Source organism: Neodiprion pinetum, chromosome 4 (genome assembly GCF_021155775.2).
Source record: "Neodiprion pinetum isolate iyNeoPine1 chromosome 4, iyNeoPine1.2, whole genome shotgun sequence".
Lineage (NCBI taxonomy): Eukaryota > Metazoa > Arthropoda > Insecta > Hymenoptera > Diprionidae > Neodiprion > Neodiprion pinetum.
In genome coordinates this window covers 34,384,151-34,400,364 of record NC_060235.2, presented here as the reverse complement: position 1 = coordinate 34,400,364, position 16,214 = coordinate 34,384,151, and the positions used below count along the sequence as shown (strand labels likewise).

General features: G+C 41.2%; 1 long non-coding RNA gene across 1 annotated transcript; it reads left to right on the top strand.

The window, feature by feature from the left end:
* Positions 1 to 1,462: 1,462 nt before the first annotated feature.
* LOC124216781 (uncharacterized) lies at positions 1,463 to 4,335 on the top strand. The gene is made up of 2 exons (XR_006882696.2): positions 1,463 to 3,226; positions 3,727 to 4,335. It is a non-coding gene; the product is annotated as an uncharacterized lncRNA (long non-coding RNA).
* The last annotated feature ends 11,879 nt before the right edge of the window (positions 4,336 to 16,214 follow it).

The window sequence follows — 16,214 nt, the reverse complement described above, 5'->3', positions numbered from 1 at the left end:
TCTTGCCCTCATCCTTTTCTCTTTCAGCGAGTACGAGTTCTTACAGTGTATTTGCACCTATCTCGCGCAGCGCGCGAATTCCCCGAGGAGAGAGGGCGGAGCGTGCACGTGACATTGACAGACTCGCTGCTATCAGTGCATGCATAAAGACCTAGCGACTTTGTAAGATCGATCGGAAATCGCAGTTTCCGAAGCGACTCTACGCTCGATGAAAAAACCGGCTCTAGTTGTTGCGCCACTCCGCGATTTCATACATATTTCATTTTAGTTGTTCCGTGTGCACACATAAGGATTTGCAGAGTAAAATAACGTCGCAAAACGGCGTAAACGAAGACGCAGTCTTCACCTGTAACGCCGGAGAAAAGTCGAAGTAGTTCATTCACATACCGCGTCTGTAATTTTTCACCTGTATGATAATATTCCGGCACAAACCGATATCGCGGTTCGGATTGTCAGGCGAATCGCTGCGTAGATAGCAGAGGTACACATATCCAGGATCACCGGTTTGCATATGTACAGCTCTGCTCAATCCCTGCGGTGATACGAAATTGTGGAAACAAATATTCAGCCCATCCGGAGGGCGGGCTTACAGACTGTAACCGATATTATAGCCGTGCTCCAGAGCCGCGTTCTCGGTCTGGTGAATCGCAGACGCCTCGGCGGATTCTTAGAGCTCTGAATATGTCTACTAGCTAGTTTCCATATACAACTCGGAAGAGGAGGTGGCATATGTGTGGCCAACAACCGCTTTCTGTTACATCCCTTTTCCCACTCCACCAAACTTCTTACCATCCATTTTGCACCGGCCTGGCGGCGCCGAGCGTTCCGCTCCAAACCTGCGACCGGTCCGAACCGATGCCATTAACATCTTCTCGAGAGAGGCGTCCCTCTCGCTTCTAATATATTATCGTACATCCGACTTTTGTCACTGTCGGGCTTCCAGCCGCTCGCCTTTAAGTTGGGCCAAATCGACGAGACCCAGCCGTCAATCAGCCAGTCGATCGAGCTGCCACCCAGGCAGTCGGAATCCATCGCGCGGCAGCCCCGTGCATGCTCATCTCAATCAGCTTCGTGCCTACCCAGTTCTTGGAAGACTTTATTTACGGTTAAGTAATCCCCGGATATGCAATTTGCTAAGATTGAACCACCCAATACCGGCTATCTTCGACCGTGAACTTCCCGGTTTACCCACGCATCCTCACAACCGCGAATTTTGTCAATTATTCTTGCACTGCAAAAGGAGGAATTTGGGAAGTAATAATTAATCAAACTATGACGAGACAAACTAACAACGAACAGCAGCCTGCTGAGGCGTAGAATCAGTGCAATTTCTTTATTTCTGCGTCAAATGAAAATGTGTTATAGTTTTCTTCTTCAGAATTGTGTATAGAATGGGGCTTTTCAACTCTTTTTCACGTTTGAGATACGTGGACTTTGAGTTTTCGAGATATTTCCCAGTAAACATGAGCCGGTTAAAATGTGGTTGAAGAAACGTTAAGGTCGTATAATTATGGTATAGGTAGAAAATATTACCGTGTTCGATATACGGTAATTTTTCAGTAAAATATTAATCGTTGTCTCTCCACAAATATTATACGATTTTCATTACACGTACATTTAAACAACGGTTTCTAGACTAATAATCAACGTTTTGTTTACTAGTTCAATTGCTAATTTAAATTCGTTAAAAACCGGTATATTTATAGATATTAAAATACAAATTTTCTACGTTTCATCGTCAACGTTTTGTTGTGGTAAGCGAGATTCGTAGTATAAACGTGTGGTAAAACCGTTTATATTTCTAGTCTTATGAACAGTTAATATACATGTTTTATTCCTTCACCGGTAACACAAGTTTAACGTTTAATTCACTGCTTTTCTACAACATTTAAACAACGGTTTCTAGACTAATAATCAACGTTTTGTTTACTAGCTCAATTGTCAATTTAAATTCGTTAAAAATCGGTATATTTGTAGGTATTAAAATACAAAATTTCTGCGTTCCATCATCAACGTTTTATTGTGGTAAGCGAGATCCGTAGTATAAACGTGTGGTAAAATCCATTATATTTCTAGTCTCATGAACAGCTAATATACATATTTTATTCCTTCACCAGTAACACAAGTTTAACGTTTCGTATAGTTACCATACCTTGCCAATATGTTCTCATTAATTGTTTAATAATTAAGTCAATACACTTTTGATCTACTGATCACATGTAATACGTGAAAATTACGTCGTACATAGACTTGTCATATCGATACACAGAATTATATACCTACTCGGGCCGAAACGTAAACAAGATTTGTTTCGTACCTTTCTGACCTTCATATCCAAGAATACTACCCTTTTCAACATAGTGAGGGCAGGAATCAACTTTTACATCATTTACTTACATATTGCGATGTTTGAATTTGGAACTATAATCATTATATTCAAGTTTTTCTCATGTTAGCAGTGACTAAAATTCAACGTTTTGTTATCCTCCTCAGCACGTTTTTCTGATTACCTTAAATTTTGTAAACAACTGGTCATTCGATTTCCAATCTTTTTTTTCATTCGATAAACTAGTAAGTATCATCAAAAATATGAAAAAATTCAGGTGACATAACACTAGAAGTGATAATTTTATTCTACGTAATATTGTAAAGTAGAACAATATGTTACCTCCATTTTTTCAAATTCTTTTCCTTGTGTTATTGTTAATTCCCTAACATAGGAAAAAAAGTTGAAAAATCGATGAACAGATTTTTTTACAAAGGTCACCAAGAAATTACGTAGTTGAGCATATAAGTGCATCCCTTCGCGGCGTCTTTATTAATTGTAAAACATACGTTTTCCTATACCATAATGTATATATTGGAATAACCCATGCTAGGAAAGCGAGTGGCCGTAGATGAAGCTCGTGTACCATGGATGTTACATATACGTATAATGAGCGCATGTATCAAACGACAAGCGGTCGCGAAGAATCGAGAATGTCCGAGCGTGAAATACTCGCGCCTCTTCTTCTGCCTCTGATTGGCTCGCTAGGTCAGCGTGTTGTAACTCGTACGGTTCCTGCACGCTGAGAGCCGAGGACGACGCGCCAGAATGCCCCCCCCCCCCCCCCCCCCCCACCACCGTTCGCGAAGGCTCTCAGCTCACGCGATCAGTGAATCAGTCTAATTTGACCAACTTCCGAGGTCAGTGCACGTCCGTGTTTATGTGAGCCTTCATAAGCTGGTAAGTACAAATGTATTTTCTATTTGGAAAAATTTATCACGATGATTCAATACAGACGAAAATGACAATACAGGCGTAAATAACCTGACAATAAAAAGAAGAAACAAATACTTTGTGATTGCGTCGTACTTGCTTTTGAACGTCGCCGAAAGGATGTAGGCACAATAGAATTGCTTGTAGATAATGCTATAAGAAGCATGTCTATGGTATGGAATATATACTGATTGCAAATAGAAGCCGCAGATATTTATTGTTAGCTTCATTCTTACTTGTGCAGGCATCGTTTTTCTTTTATAAGGTTATCCAGTGAAATAGATCGCTAACACATACGTATCATGTACGAATGAACGATCATTTAGTGGCTGCATCTTTTCCCAATAAACACACAGTGGTTGAAATGATATATAATAGACCTGTCAAGACACGTTGAGAGAACGTTGAAATGGCACATAAAGATTATTCTACCTAGAATACAGGTGTTAAATACTATGTATTTTCAGGTATTTGACGGATTAGCACTGATATCGAGGAAGTGAATGCTCCAGCTGCGGTCGAATAATAATTAAAACTTATGCGTACTGCGTACCTAGACAACGCTTTCTATAGCGTCTGTGTTCTTTTTTGAAATAATGTGCCAATACTTTTTATTATTTTACTTTGTCAGGATTGTGATTTTTTACCTAGTCCCGAGATGAAAGTTAACAATTTTCCTCGTTAGGGTATAATCATTGTATGATTATTTTGTTTCATGTTTTATTTGTTATCAAACCTCTTGTATCGGATATAAGTTTTTGTTTGTTCATGTTTACTTAATTTTACTATTTGCTATACTTCTATACTCTTGTGAGTACATCTGTACAATTGAGGTATGCGTATATGTAAAAGACTGTATGTTTATTTATACATCCCAGTCAACATTCACACAGTTACATCGTTGGCATAATAAAATGTCCGCATCAACGATACAGACAAACTGGTATATAAAAAACTACTGTTATGTTTCGGATACATTGTTAAAGCGGATATTTCGATACGTGTGCAATGTAACTATTGTCATTGTTGCCTTGGATGAAAGTACCTTATAATAAATATATATCATGTTTCGCAAAGGTGTGTGCTTTATCTCATTTAGTTGTCCTGTATTTCTCATAAGAATACATAGGTGTGGATGTAAAATAATTAATATCATTTAATTGGTGCAAGTTACCATTACTGAAATAGCTAAGAATGTGAGCGTTGCTGTATCATCTAACCCCTGAGATAAGTCCATATTGACCATACAAGAAGCTTTTAACAGCTTGTGTATTAATATAGTACATGAAAAATTATACCGAAAACATATTCTCAAGTTGGTTGTTACACGTTTATCGGAACCGCGTGATATTCGATTAAGTGTATTCAATTAAACGTATAATAATTGTTTACGGATATCGTTTTTACGTTAAATCAACACACATTAAGTACGTGTATTATTATGAAAAAAATTTTCCAATGAACACGCTTATTAAACGTGTTTGAACCACGAAAAATGGTGGCTATAACAGGTATATATTAAACGTCTACGTTAACATTTAAATTGCGTTCTTTCATACTTGTTTCATTACGTTTCTGAAAACCGTAATTTCGACGTTTACTTCAACCGTGGAATATCCGGATCATAATCACTAACAGAAAACGTTGATGAGCGCAGTAGAAAAAACCTATATCAGGGCGGACATTTTTCACGAGAAAAAACGTATGTGCTGAACGATTATTCAACTATATACAACGTTATTTTTCGACGAATTTCTTACGATTTATTTACCAGCAATGTTTATTGGGTTGTATACGTTAAGGTCGAAATCGATCAGGAAACCTCTTTAAATTGCGTGCACGTTAAAGGTGGAAGTTTCTTCAAAATAGCTCTATGCAAACATTATTGGTCAGATAGTATAATTTGTATTATAGTACGTGCTCATCAAGCGTTACCGTACCATGCAGCTTTGTTGATCCAAAGCGAAAGCTGGAGATGCCACGAGTGCCAATTACCTGCATCGGTATTGGCGACATCCACTCCAGAACAACAAGAATCGAAGGGTGATTCTCGAGGATGGAACATCGTCTGAAACTTTTGAGACTGAAGAGAATACCTGAGGTCTGATTTAACGTCAAATCCCGATCCCGCAGGTGGACATAAGTTCAACAATGTTCGATTTAGTTAGCGTATTCCACCGATCGTGATTGTTCCTGATTCGCGCTGTACGCGGTCGACCACTTGCTGTTTGCTTCGCGGAATGCCGCCGCTGTTCCTCAGTGCACGTATTCCAACCACTCGGATCCCCACCGAGGTCCAGGTGTTTGCCCAGGCACCTGGAACTTTTGTAACCACAACCATCCGCAACTGTACAACGTGGAAACCGCTTGATCGGCGCCGCGCGTTGCGAAACGAAGGTGAACAATGAGGTCCAGCAATGCCGGTGCTTTACCCTGCACCGTGAAAGCTTTTGAAAGCTGCTGAAACAAGTTCTCTTTTCGCGGTGTCGGCATCTGGTATTGATCATGCATTTCCTGGAAAACTCTATAGGGTAGAGAATTGAAAAGTTATTCGCTTAAGAGGGTGTTACAGGCTGTTTATTTCGCCTGCCTTAAATGTTTATACTTAGTTTGACTATCGTGAAAGCCTAAACACCACAGGCGTCGTGATGCCGAATACAAATATCCAAATAAAAAGTTTTCTTCCACCCAGCAATAATGTCAAGAAACGTATTCCTGCAATTGAATTACCACTTATTGCATGAAATACAAAATTTTTGATAGTTTTGCTCGGAATTGCTTGTGGAATTGCAACGACCGCGGCATTTATAAATCAGTACTACGTAGGCTTTGATACTAATCGTAATGAGTGCTCTTCACTAGGTCGGTAAAGACCGACTACAGCATCCTCTTATCCTTGTTACAATTCAACTCGACTTGATTCAACGGCCTCAGATTCAACGCGAATTCATTTCGTGTTTAACGTCAGATGAAACTTTGTCAGCGACCCGAGAACAACCGCTCCATTAAATATCGAATAGAACGGTATGTGTTCCCGAGTATTTGATGAACAGGAAATTTCGCCGTTTCCTGTCAGGCGTGTCACGGCGGCTGCTTCAAGATTCTATCCTCGCCTTTGTAATAAAGCTCGCGGGAAATCTGGCGCTGGTTCACTCACGCATGCATCACGCACCCGACGAAGAGTTTGGAAACTACGCAGAGGACTTTGAGAGTGGAACTCCGTGTGTTTACCCTGCATCGCGTTGAATTTACCGGAGCGTTAACGACGCGCGGTTCCAACGCTCAACACACGTCACCAGAGATTGAAGCCTTCTTAAGGCCTCGTCCTGCAGGAATAATGTATTCGTGTCGCCGCTTTTGTATTTCGGTTTGTCTCAAGTTTCTCCTTATTCCAATGTCTATAAACCATTTCGGTAAACGTAAGCCGTTTGCTTTCGCTCGCGTATTTCAGCGGTTCCATGTCTCGAGTCGATCGTTGGCTATAATTCGTCGGTCTCATTTCAATCGAAGCGGATACTCGCTGTTTCGTTTTCGGTATGTAAATTCGGCCATTTTTCTCCACATTATTCGCATGAAGTACACGGGACGATTATTATTCAGAAGTATTTTATACGCATCGTGCACGTTAAACGTTCAGCTTTGACAACGATCAGACACGAAAAAGAGCAGCGTGTGTCTGCGCGGATATTTCGTAACTGGGATGTTAAAAAACAGACTAACAGGTACGGAATAAAAGCACAGGAGAAGAAAAAATAGAAAGAAAATGGTTAAATATTACCGGATATAAATTCAGGCTGGATGTCTGTGCATCTGGGTCAAAGACGTTAAGCGCTTCTAAATTTATCCAACTCTTATTCCGACTGACAAACTGAAAGACGAAATAAATTATGTATAAGCATGAAGAGCTTCTAAATATACAGTGGCCTTTACGCGCTGGCCGACAAGTCGAATATATGTAAAGTACATCGTGTAGCTGAATTACGTCTCCTGCAAAGCCAGCCTAAACCGGTCACTTGATTTTTTCCTTCACTTTTTCTACCACCCGACCGAAGTCAAGCGACAAAGTAAACTCTATCGGGGGCGTGGATCAGCTCATGATCGAACGAGCTGCGAAATCCCGGGCTACTCGAGCGACTTGACAATATTCTGAGAATACAGGTAACCCATTATTACCGAGCCACGGTGCGGAAACACGTTAATTAACGTCTAACACTCTAATCAGAGAAGCGCATGTGGGCAACGTTCATGCATATGAAACACCCTACGCTAAGTATAAATCTAGGTTGTCGGACAGACTGATGATACCAGAAACTGAACAATGATCATCTGCTCCAATGCGGCGCGCTGTGATTGATAATATTATTAGAAACCAGTGCATCATGCGGAAGGCGGAATATCGGCGTCATTTAGGGAGCAGAGAATTTGTGGTGGGTCAATGTACATTCCGTGTCACTGTCCCGGCTACATGACTGCAATATACCCGCCCACGTCATCCCCTATCCGCGCGAGTATCGAGCCGCAGTATCGGAATTATTCCGGGAAAATCATCCGGTCCGGATGCCGCACGTATGTAGCTTTTTGACCCCGGAGTAATGAAAGCCTAGGCTTATGAACGAGGGGATAGTTTCGTGCGAGATTGCTCGATGAAAAATGCTCGATGCGTCATTATGATTTCAAAAGGATCAGATTATTCCGATCAGCCGCGCTAGAAATTTTATTTTCATGAGCAGAGCCATTAAACGTTGTCGGTAATTGTAATTCAACGGTAATTAGACACGTATTTATTCACGACGGTGTGAATTGAGTTTCGTATTAATCATGCCAGACGTCTCTAGTTTCTTTATGGTGTTACGCGACGGTTCAAATTATCTCCCATCTCTTATCCGGTCGTTGTACAACAAACCATCCGCGTGGATACGTTGACAATGTTATGGAAACATACAATGGAAGGCTCGTGGCACGTTACACTGGAGGTTCAGCTGAGCTTTTTTCCCTTTTTTTTCTCTCTTCCGTAAAACACTCCGGATGCGTAAATAGCATGGGCTTCTTTACGACGCGACAGTTTTGTGCCCTCCATTAAATCACAACCAATTTGTGGAGTAAGGCAATTCTCTCGTAAAATATTGTAACGACTGGACCCTGCACTTGATATTTCACCCTAGCCGCAATTCGTTCAAAAATTTTATGTTGCGACTAATAATAAATTTGTTTTTTTTTTCTTGCTGCATTTTGTTCAAATTATTAAGTTAAATAGCCACTGCTATAAAATTCTATAGTGCCACCCGTTTAACCTTTGTCATTATGTTTACCGTGGATAACTTTCAACATTGGAACAGTCGTTGTATAACGGAATATTTCCGGTACTTTTATTTTATTACCGGCTTCAGAGTTACGTTCAATTTCCACAAAAATATACTTTTGCCCATTAACCCGGTGTGTAATAATTTTCACAAATTTACTGCATCGTTTAGGTATGCGCGACGGTGGCGGATCCGTTTTATTTGCAATTGGTACAACGCGTTATTGGGAATTTATAACCCCCGCGTATCGGAAAGACGGAATCGCGAACGAGCCCTGAGAATTCATTCCCGCAACGGTATAACGCATCCGTCATTTGAATAAGTTATCTGTTCATGATACATTCTTGGCACGATTGACTATTTTATTTTCGTATCCTAGCTGCGGATATAATTTCGATATTGCAAGCAATTTTTCATCCTGAAAAAAGTACACTTGCTTTGCTTTATAAAGCTTTAAACCCTGCATTCCCCGATGAAACCCATTTACCGACGGAAAATTTCGTTTCTGAAAAATGGTGATTCAATTTTCACCCACATTGTTTCCAACTCCAATCTAAAAATCTCCAATCGCGTTGTCTTTCAAGCATTACTCGTATTTTGTGGCAAAACAAACATTGCTTTTGTAAAAATCATTCATGCCGTCTGGCTGCAGGGGTGAATTTCAATAGCGAGATAAACCAACCACGTTTTCGATATTCCGCTACTCGGTTATTGAAACTTGGCTCTTGTATCCAATTCCACAAAACTCGGTTCGCCCTCGTTAGCCGTTGTCAGTAACCTTCCGACACGGGACGTGGCACAACTGATTAAGTACGTATACTTTAATAACTCTCACAATCTCCCGCGATTCTTTATTGTTACAGATATGGGGATTTCAATTAAAACATATTCTTATATAAATATTATACAATGTAGATTCACCACTCGCAATCAGCTTCAGTGAATTTATATCGAATCATTTGTATTATAGTTGATCCATTACGTAACTTCTATTATTCTAATATGGGTCCAAGGCTTTTCTCACTTCCATTATTATATTGTCAATATTTTTCGCATTTCACCTTTTAGTATTTTTAGTATTTCACCTTTGTACACGTTGCTATTAATTAGCCACGCAGGCTTCTAGTCACACTTTGATTCGGTGCGAGAGGTTATAGCTCACTAAAATCATATTTCGTTTAATAAGTGTTTCTTTTGATGTTTGTGACAGGTAAATTGCTTTCGTTCAACCCGTGATTAAGGGGGATTTGGGAGTACGTTTTAAAATCCTGTAGACTGTTCTCGGGTATTTTTTCATTTTTCTTACAAGTGTCGATTGATGTTTTAATACATTTTACAACAGAGGCACCGCTGCTCATTTGACGCGAACCTTGTCCGAAAAATAAAAGGTATTAAATTATATCGGTAGATTTGAAAGACAAATACAAACAATCGGGAAATCGGGGAAAATTGAGAGCTGATCGCGAGAATATTTGATGGAAATGATCAATCAACATTTATTTCTGAAACAATATTTACGATATATTGTACACATCCGGCTGGCGTAGATACACGCAAACTGGGATCCGAATATACAATAGTTTACTCGCCAATGAAGAGTTTCATAGACGGTATAACTGTCGAGTTACATCCTCGTTAAGGGAAAGCTAATTACCTCGTAATCGAGCAAAGATACCGCGTGTAAGATATTATTCAATAAGCGTCTCGCTAAGAGACATATTAAACGACACGCCGTTGGAACGTTTTCGTTAGCGGATGCGACGTGGATTCGTTAGCATTCAGCTCCTCGTAAAGTGCCCGGACAATTAAAGCTCAGGACTCTTCTTTGCCGCGGGTTTAACGCAATCCTAAATGCGAGACACGAGTCGGCGATACGCGCCGCGTCTTTCGTATGAAAGCTCACCGAAGCTGTTGCCGGTGGTTGTTAAGAAAATTTACCTTCAGAGTTACGCTGCACCTTTACGAACGTTATTTACGAGCATTTTATTTCACTACAGCATCTGCCGCTGTAAAAAGGGGACGGTACATTTTTTAAATTCGTTATTTCGAACGTTCAAATACATTGAGAACGACGCTTTGCACGGTAATTGAATCGTTCACCATTGCCACGTAGACCCTTGCACAGAAACTGCAACCCTTACACTCAATTCCGCTTACAAAATACATCGTAGAAGTGAAACTTCTACTCTTGATTTACTATTTGATGAAGCGTAGACGGTATTTAATTTACGAACAATTGCAGCATGTCACAATTGACCCCGCACGTTACTTATTCAGATGAAGTTGAAACAGAAAGGCTTTGGACAGGAAACTGCAGTTTTTCTCAATGCAATTTACTTAATTGATCCCTGAGGTTCTACGGTCCGCTTTTACTTACATACTATGTCTATGTACAATACCGACACACACGTGTGCCACGTAGCTATCTTTGATGTCAGAGACACACTGACATTTATTTTTCATATTATACCTCTTTTCCGCTCGCGTTCAATTCGTCTCAGAATCGGGGTATTCCTCAGTTTCGATCAATGGACGGTGTAATTATTTATTCTATTAATGAGGAACGTTCACCGCTAGATCTTTATCCGGTCTAATGAAGAACGACGAACTTTGAGATACTGCAGCAACGGACGCTTCCAACTATCGTGGTGAAATTTAAAACTTTAAAATTATCCAACGAGTGAGCTTCATTTTCTAAAGCTCTGACCGTTTACAGGGTAACCGTACCATGGACGTAGTTTCCGGGCATAAAAAGCACAACTTCCCCGTTGTATGGTGTCGCAGAGTTGGGAGTCGAACTTCCGTGTAAAGGTACGTGAGTGGTTTACTGTGACATACATATTTTTGTTATGGACCCATAAGCAAATTACGCAAAATTCCGGCAGACGTTAATTGCGTTTAAACCCGTGAATAATGTGGGACCAACCCGCTGCTAATTTGGAAAAGTTCGAATAAAAATATTCGACGAGTCTCACACCGTTATCCTCTTATCCTATAAACTATACATTTTTTTTATCCAACTCGATCTCTGCTGAATTACCCGCAGTAAGACATTGCGTAACTCTAGTAAACTGACGGCTCTTACACCAGCATCGGTTTCTCTTTAACCTATTCTCTCATCGGTCAAGAAAACTTCACATCCTAATTGGAAAAATTTGGAATATGCGAATATCAAAGTGAGAAACGGATTTATCCAAATCGGCGGTAGCAGTTTACAAAAAACGTATCACATGTGCATAGCGTTGAAATCTGTTAGAATTCACATCGTCCAGGCCCCCTTAAAGGACAAGGACACAAACGGTTGAATGAAACGTTTAAAGTACGTATAGTACAGTAATTTTCACAAAGTTCCAGTATAAGATAAACTACTTCAGGATATCGAAAAAATGTCTTATACCTAACCTATATTAGGTAGCGAGCGTCGGAGTCACCGAACGTACGTACCGGGGTGAAAGTTTTCAAGTTTAGCAAAAATGGTGAAAAGAATAATCCACACAACCATTTTCGCTGTGACGCGTTACAGGTGCATGTAAAGTCGTTCGAGGATCGTGAAGGCTTTGGAACAGGAGTTGCAGCAAAGCCGCCGCGTCTTGATAATGGTGATGTTATTTTCCGGAGTGTTGCGTGCCCGTGAGCCAGAGTGTGCTCGAGGTTTTCCGTCCACTCTTTCGAATTTCCGCAAGGCTCGAATCGCGGCGCTTCCCTCCTCGCACTTACCGCCATAACCACCCCATAACCGGCAGCCCTCACGGGGTCAGCGTGCGCAGCCGTATCCGAGGTTGCGAGAGGGTCTCTAAGCCCGGCGACGAATTCACCTGCGAGAGGGGGAGAAATTCCACCCGGGACTTTGCGCACCCCTAAAATACCGGCGCGAACGCTCTGACGGTTGGGACAAAAACACGCGGGATACGTGCGGCGGTCCTTGATTGCCGCCGAGCTCCTTGGCCGGGGGTCCCGGCTCCTCTCCTGCTTACTGACGAGCTGACGAGGACCTCGGCGACGCTGCCCTCCAGGAAGCCGACGGGTTTGCGATCGCGCGAAAGAATCTCCCGGAGAGAAATAACGAATTCTTGATTTATCGAGTAAGCCACTCGATTTTCATTTCATCCTCTTTTCGCTCGGTCGGCCTCCCGAGAGCAAAGGTCAAGGATGGACGCCCTCCGATCTCGTTGCAAATCTTCCGCCGATACGGACGTGAGTGCCCGATATTGTGGCTGACTCGAGAGCGTCTCTCGGGATGATTTTAACGTAATATTTATCGATTGCCCACTTGTCTTATCACGAGGATACGACTCTTCCAAAGCTGTAATATTGAAAACTCAAATCGTTTCTCAATCCTCTACAGTGCAATTTGTGAAGTGAAGTTTTGTGAAGTAACTGGGAAATACACGTGAAATTTCGCACAACTTTGCATTTTTTCGATGATATACATTTTTGTATAAATTCAAAATGCGTATACTGCTAGTGGTGTACAATTAAAGCAGTCATGTTGACCTCAGTCACCGCGGTAACTGCTTTGCAGTTACCTATCTCATCGATTTCTACGGTTTCTTGTCGTTTCCTCAGTAACACGAAGGCAAAAACGATTACGAGGTAGATGTTCCAGTTTCCGATCATTTCAAAGGTACTTCCCATAGTTCCATGAACGTGCGGTCATATATCATGTGTATTATAAGATAGCGGTAGTGCAGGAATCTCTATACATTCGTGAATTAGGTTTCTTCTCTGGAATTGAAGTATTCGATTACCAAGAATATGAGGAATAGAGTTATTGAAAACTCAAACGATACGCAGCGAAGGATGTTCCAATTTGTGATTAGGAAAAATTCGCATTCGGACTTTTTATCCCGTTACAAAACATTCTTTCAGTGTTTCGCTGAAGAGTATTTCGAAGCAATTGATGAATTATTATCACGCATTATATCTTAGCTCATAAATATGGAAACCGCGCTACCTACATGTAATATAGAGTTTTTGACCCGAAGCTTATTAGTTCAAAGATGTGCGATCAATCGATTAACCCGAAAGACGTTCAATCGAAAAAACAATAAATTCACCGATTAATCACCCGGCCCTAAATTAGCTGATGTATCAACCTATATACATATAGGTATTAATACATGACTCATAGAACGAACGAGCACGCGATGATTCAAAAGAGGGTCGAGTCAGGGATCGGAAAATTTATCGTCTTCTTGTCATATTCCATTATCTCGTCATTGGTTTTAACGACAGCTGATGTTTGGCCTGGGAGGAAACTAGAGAAGAGATCGAAAGGCGGGGAGTTAAAGGAACGGCTGAGAAGAAGGGGCGAAAGAAAAAGGAGAAAAGGAATACGGAAAAGCAGCAAGTCGGTGGATCGAAGCTATGCTATCGGAATGCGATATATAAATGTAAATGAGAACCACTTTCGCGGTATGCGCAATTAAGAAGTTATGAAATTCTTCCATGCCAGAACATCTTCCCTACGTACCGAGCCCGGAAAGAAAGGTATTCCAGTTGGTGATTAATGGTAGACGGAAGGGCGTGCGATAGGGTTACGCTCCGAAGCGTGGGGCGCACGACGCGATGAAAGTGACACTAAATAATGTAAGACGAGCCGCGAGATGCCGGGGGTGAATCTTGGCGGAAAAGGGGCGGCGCCGAATATCGTCTCTTATAAATTCATAAGCCCGCGTAATATGTTCGCAAAGTATCCATACGCGGGCGTGCGAGACCTTCGTTCACCCTCCTCTTCCTTTTTTAATCATGTTCGGTGAAAGAACCGATCGATGCTCCCCCACTTCCGTCCTTCACACCCAAATGGAAGATACTTCCATGGTTATTTCCAATCGAAAAAGACACTGCGCAGCATTCTCTCACCGAGCGCCTGCCTCTCTTCACAGTAGCTGTCGGCCAGTTGTTCCGGAATTCGTCTTGCTGTCGGAAAGAAGTTGGACGAAGACCAGAGTTTCACTCACTACGACTCTTCGATTCCCGGCTTCTTCACGCTTATTATTCATGTGGTTACAACCGTTTACCAGCTACTGCTAGTGCAAACAGCCCACATGCTGTGTATCAAATACACCTATGTTGACGGACTGGGAAAAATAAATTTATCGGGTGCGATAGGGTTGCGAGGTAAGTGCGTACATACTGTTGGGAAATTCTGAACAACTGATGCTTTTTTTTCGGCGACTTGAGTTTCACCGAGGCGATAAGACATTTGTATATTTTTCGGAGGAAGAGCTTGTAACGACCATTTGCTTTTACGTCAATTTAGGATACGTACAGGAAATCTAAAAATATAAGAATTTTTTCGTACCAATATCGATGTGAAATTCGACAGGAATAAAACAAATCAATTTCAATTATTATTATTATTAATACAAATAAATCTGTGAAAACTTCGGATGAAATTCTGATGGTTGAATAGAGGTCGTATCGAACTTAGAATAATATTATACGTGCGGTGTAACGGCTGAATTCATTTCATTTAATTGTGACTGATTGTGAAAGCAACAATCAGATATAATTGCATATGAAACGTAGTTCTGCACTTTTTCTATTTGAAAGTAATTTATATACCGGCTTGCCTATTAAGTTGGCTAAATAAACCCAGTTATACAGCATATCAATCATTTTTATAACCAATACAAACTATTATTCATTCCATCAGATCCGTACATTGAGACGGGAAAAATTTCTGTTTTTATTCGAAAAACAAGGTCAAACAAAAAATCCAAAGCCAAATATTCGATAAGATTACAAAAAATTGTGCCATATTCATGAACAGAAATGTAACAAATATCGCAAACATAAAACGTAACTTCTGCGATATTATGTTTGGTTAAATCTTTCTAACAGTTATTCGCGACTCGGTCCGGAACAAAGAATCTTTTTGTTTGGCCGTATTTTGTGTAGTAGCCGACACCTGACTATTTCACCGTGTGTTATTGCCAAGTGGGATACACTGGGTTGGCCAATTATCCACCCGGGCACCCGGCAAGCCAAGCAGACCCTGTTCCTGGGATTGAGTCGTGCGTTCGGTATCGACCTTACCAACCCTCCGCCACGGTATCCTCTGGCCGCAAAACCTATCAACGACGAGGCTTCGTGCGATTGTTTTCGACAAAATTACGGACGCCCTGCAATTAAGTGAAGGGGGCCATTTGCAAATTGCGCCTCGTCGGTTTCTTTAATTGCAGCGTTATTTCGGAGCTGACGAAGACAATCGGGTCAAGTTTGCACCGAGTGCCTTTAAAACCGCACATTCGCAATCTCCAATTTTTCGAGGCTGGTGAAGTCAGCGACAAACTGTTGCTCACGCCGAGAACCGATAGAATTGGCGCGAAGCTCGAGTTTCTGTCCTTTCACAAGCTCTCGAAAACCGCAAAATTGCGGACGAAAGGAGTTGACAGATAAAAGAAGAAAAAGAAAGACGGATGGAACAAAGAAAACGGGAAAATAGATAAGACGAAGACACAAAAAGTGAAAAAGAAACAGACGGAAGAGAAAACCAACCAACGAAAGGGAAAAAAACGAGTGTGTGGGAGACAACGCCACAGAAGAGGAAACAAAGTATCGCATTGTACAGCCACGGCAAGATTCTCTCTCTTCTTTCGAAGAGCTGGAAAGCGTTCTTTCAGAACTAACGTGACAGCTTTCCATATTTC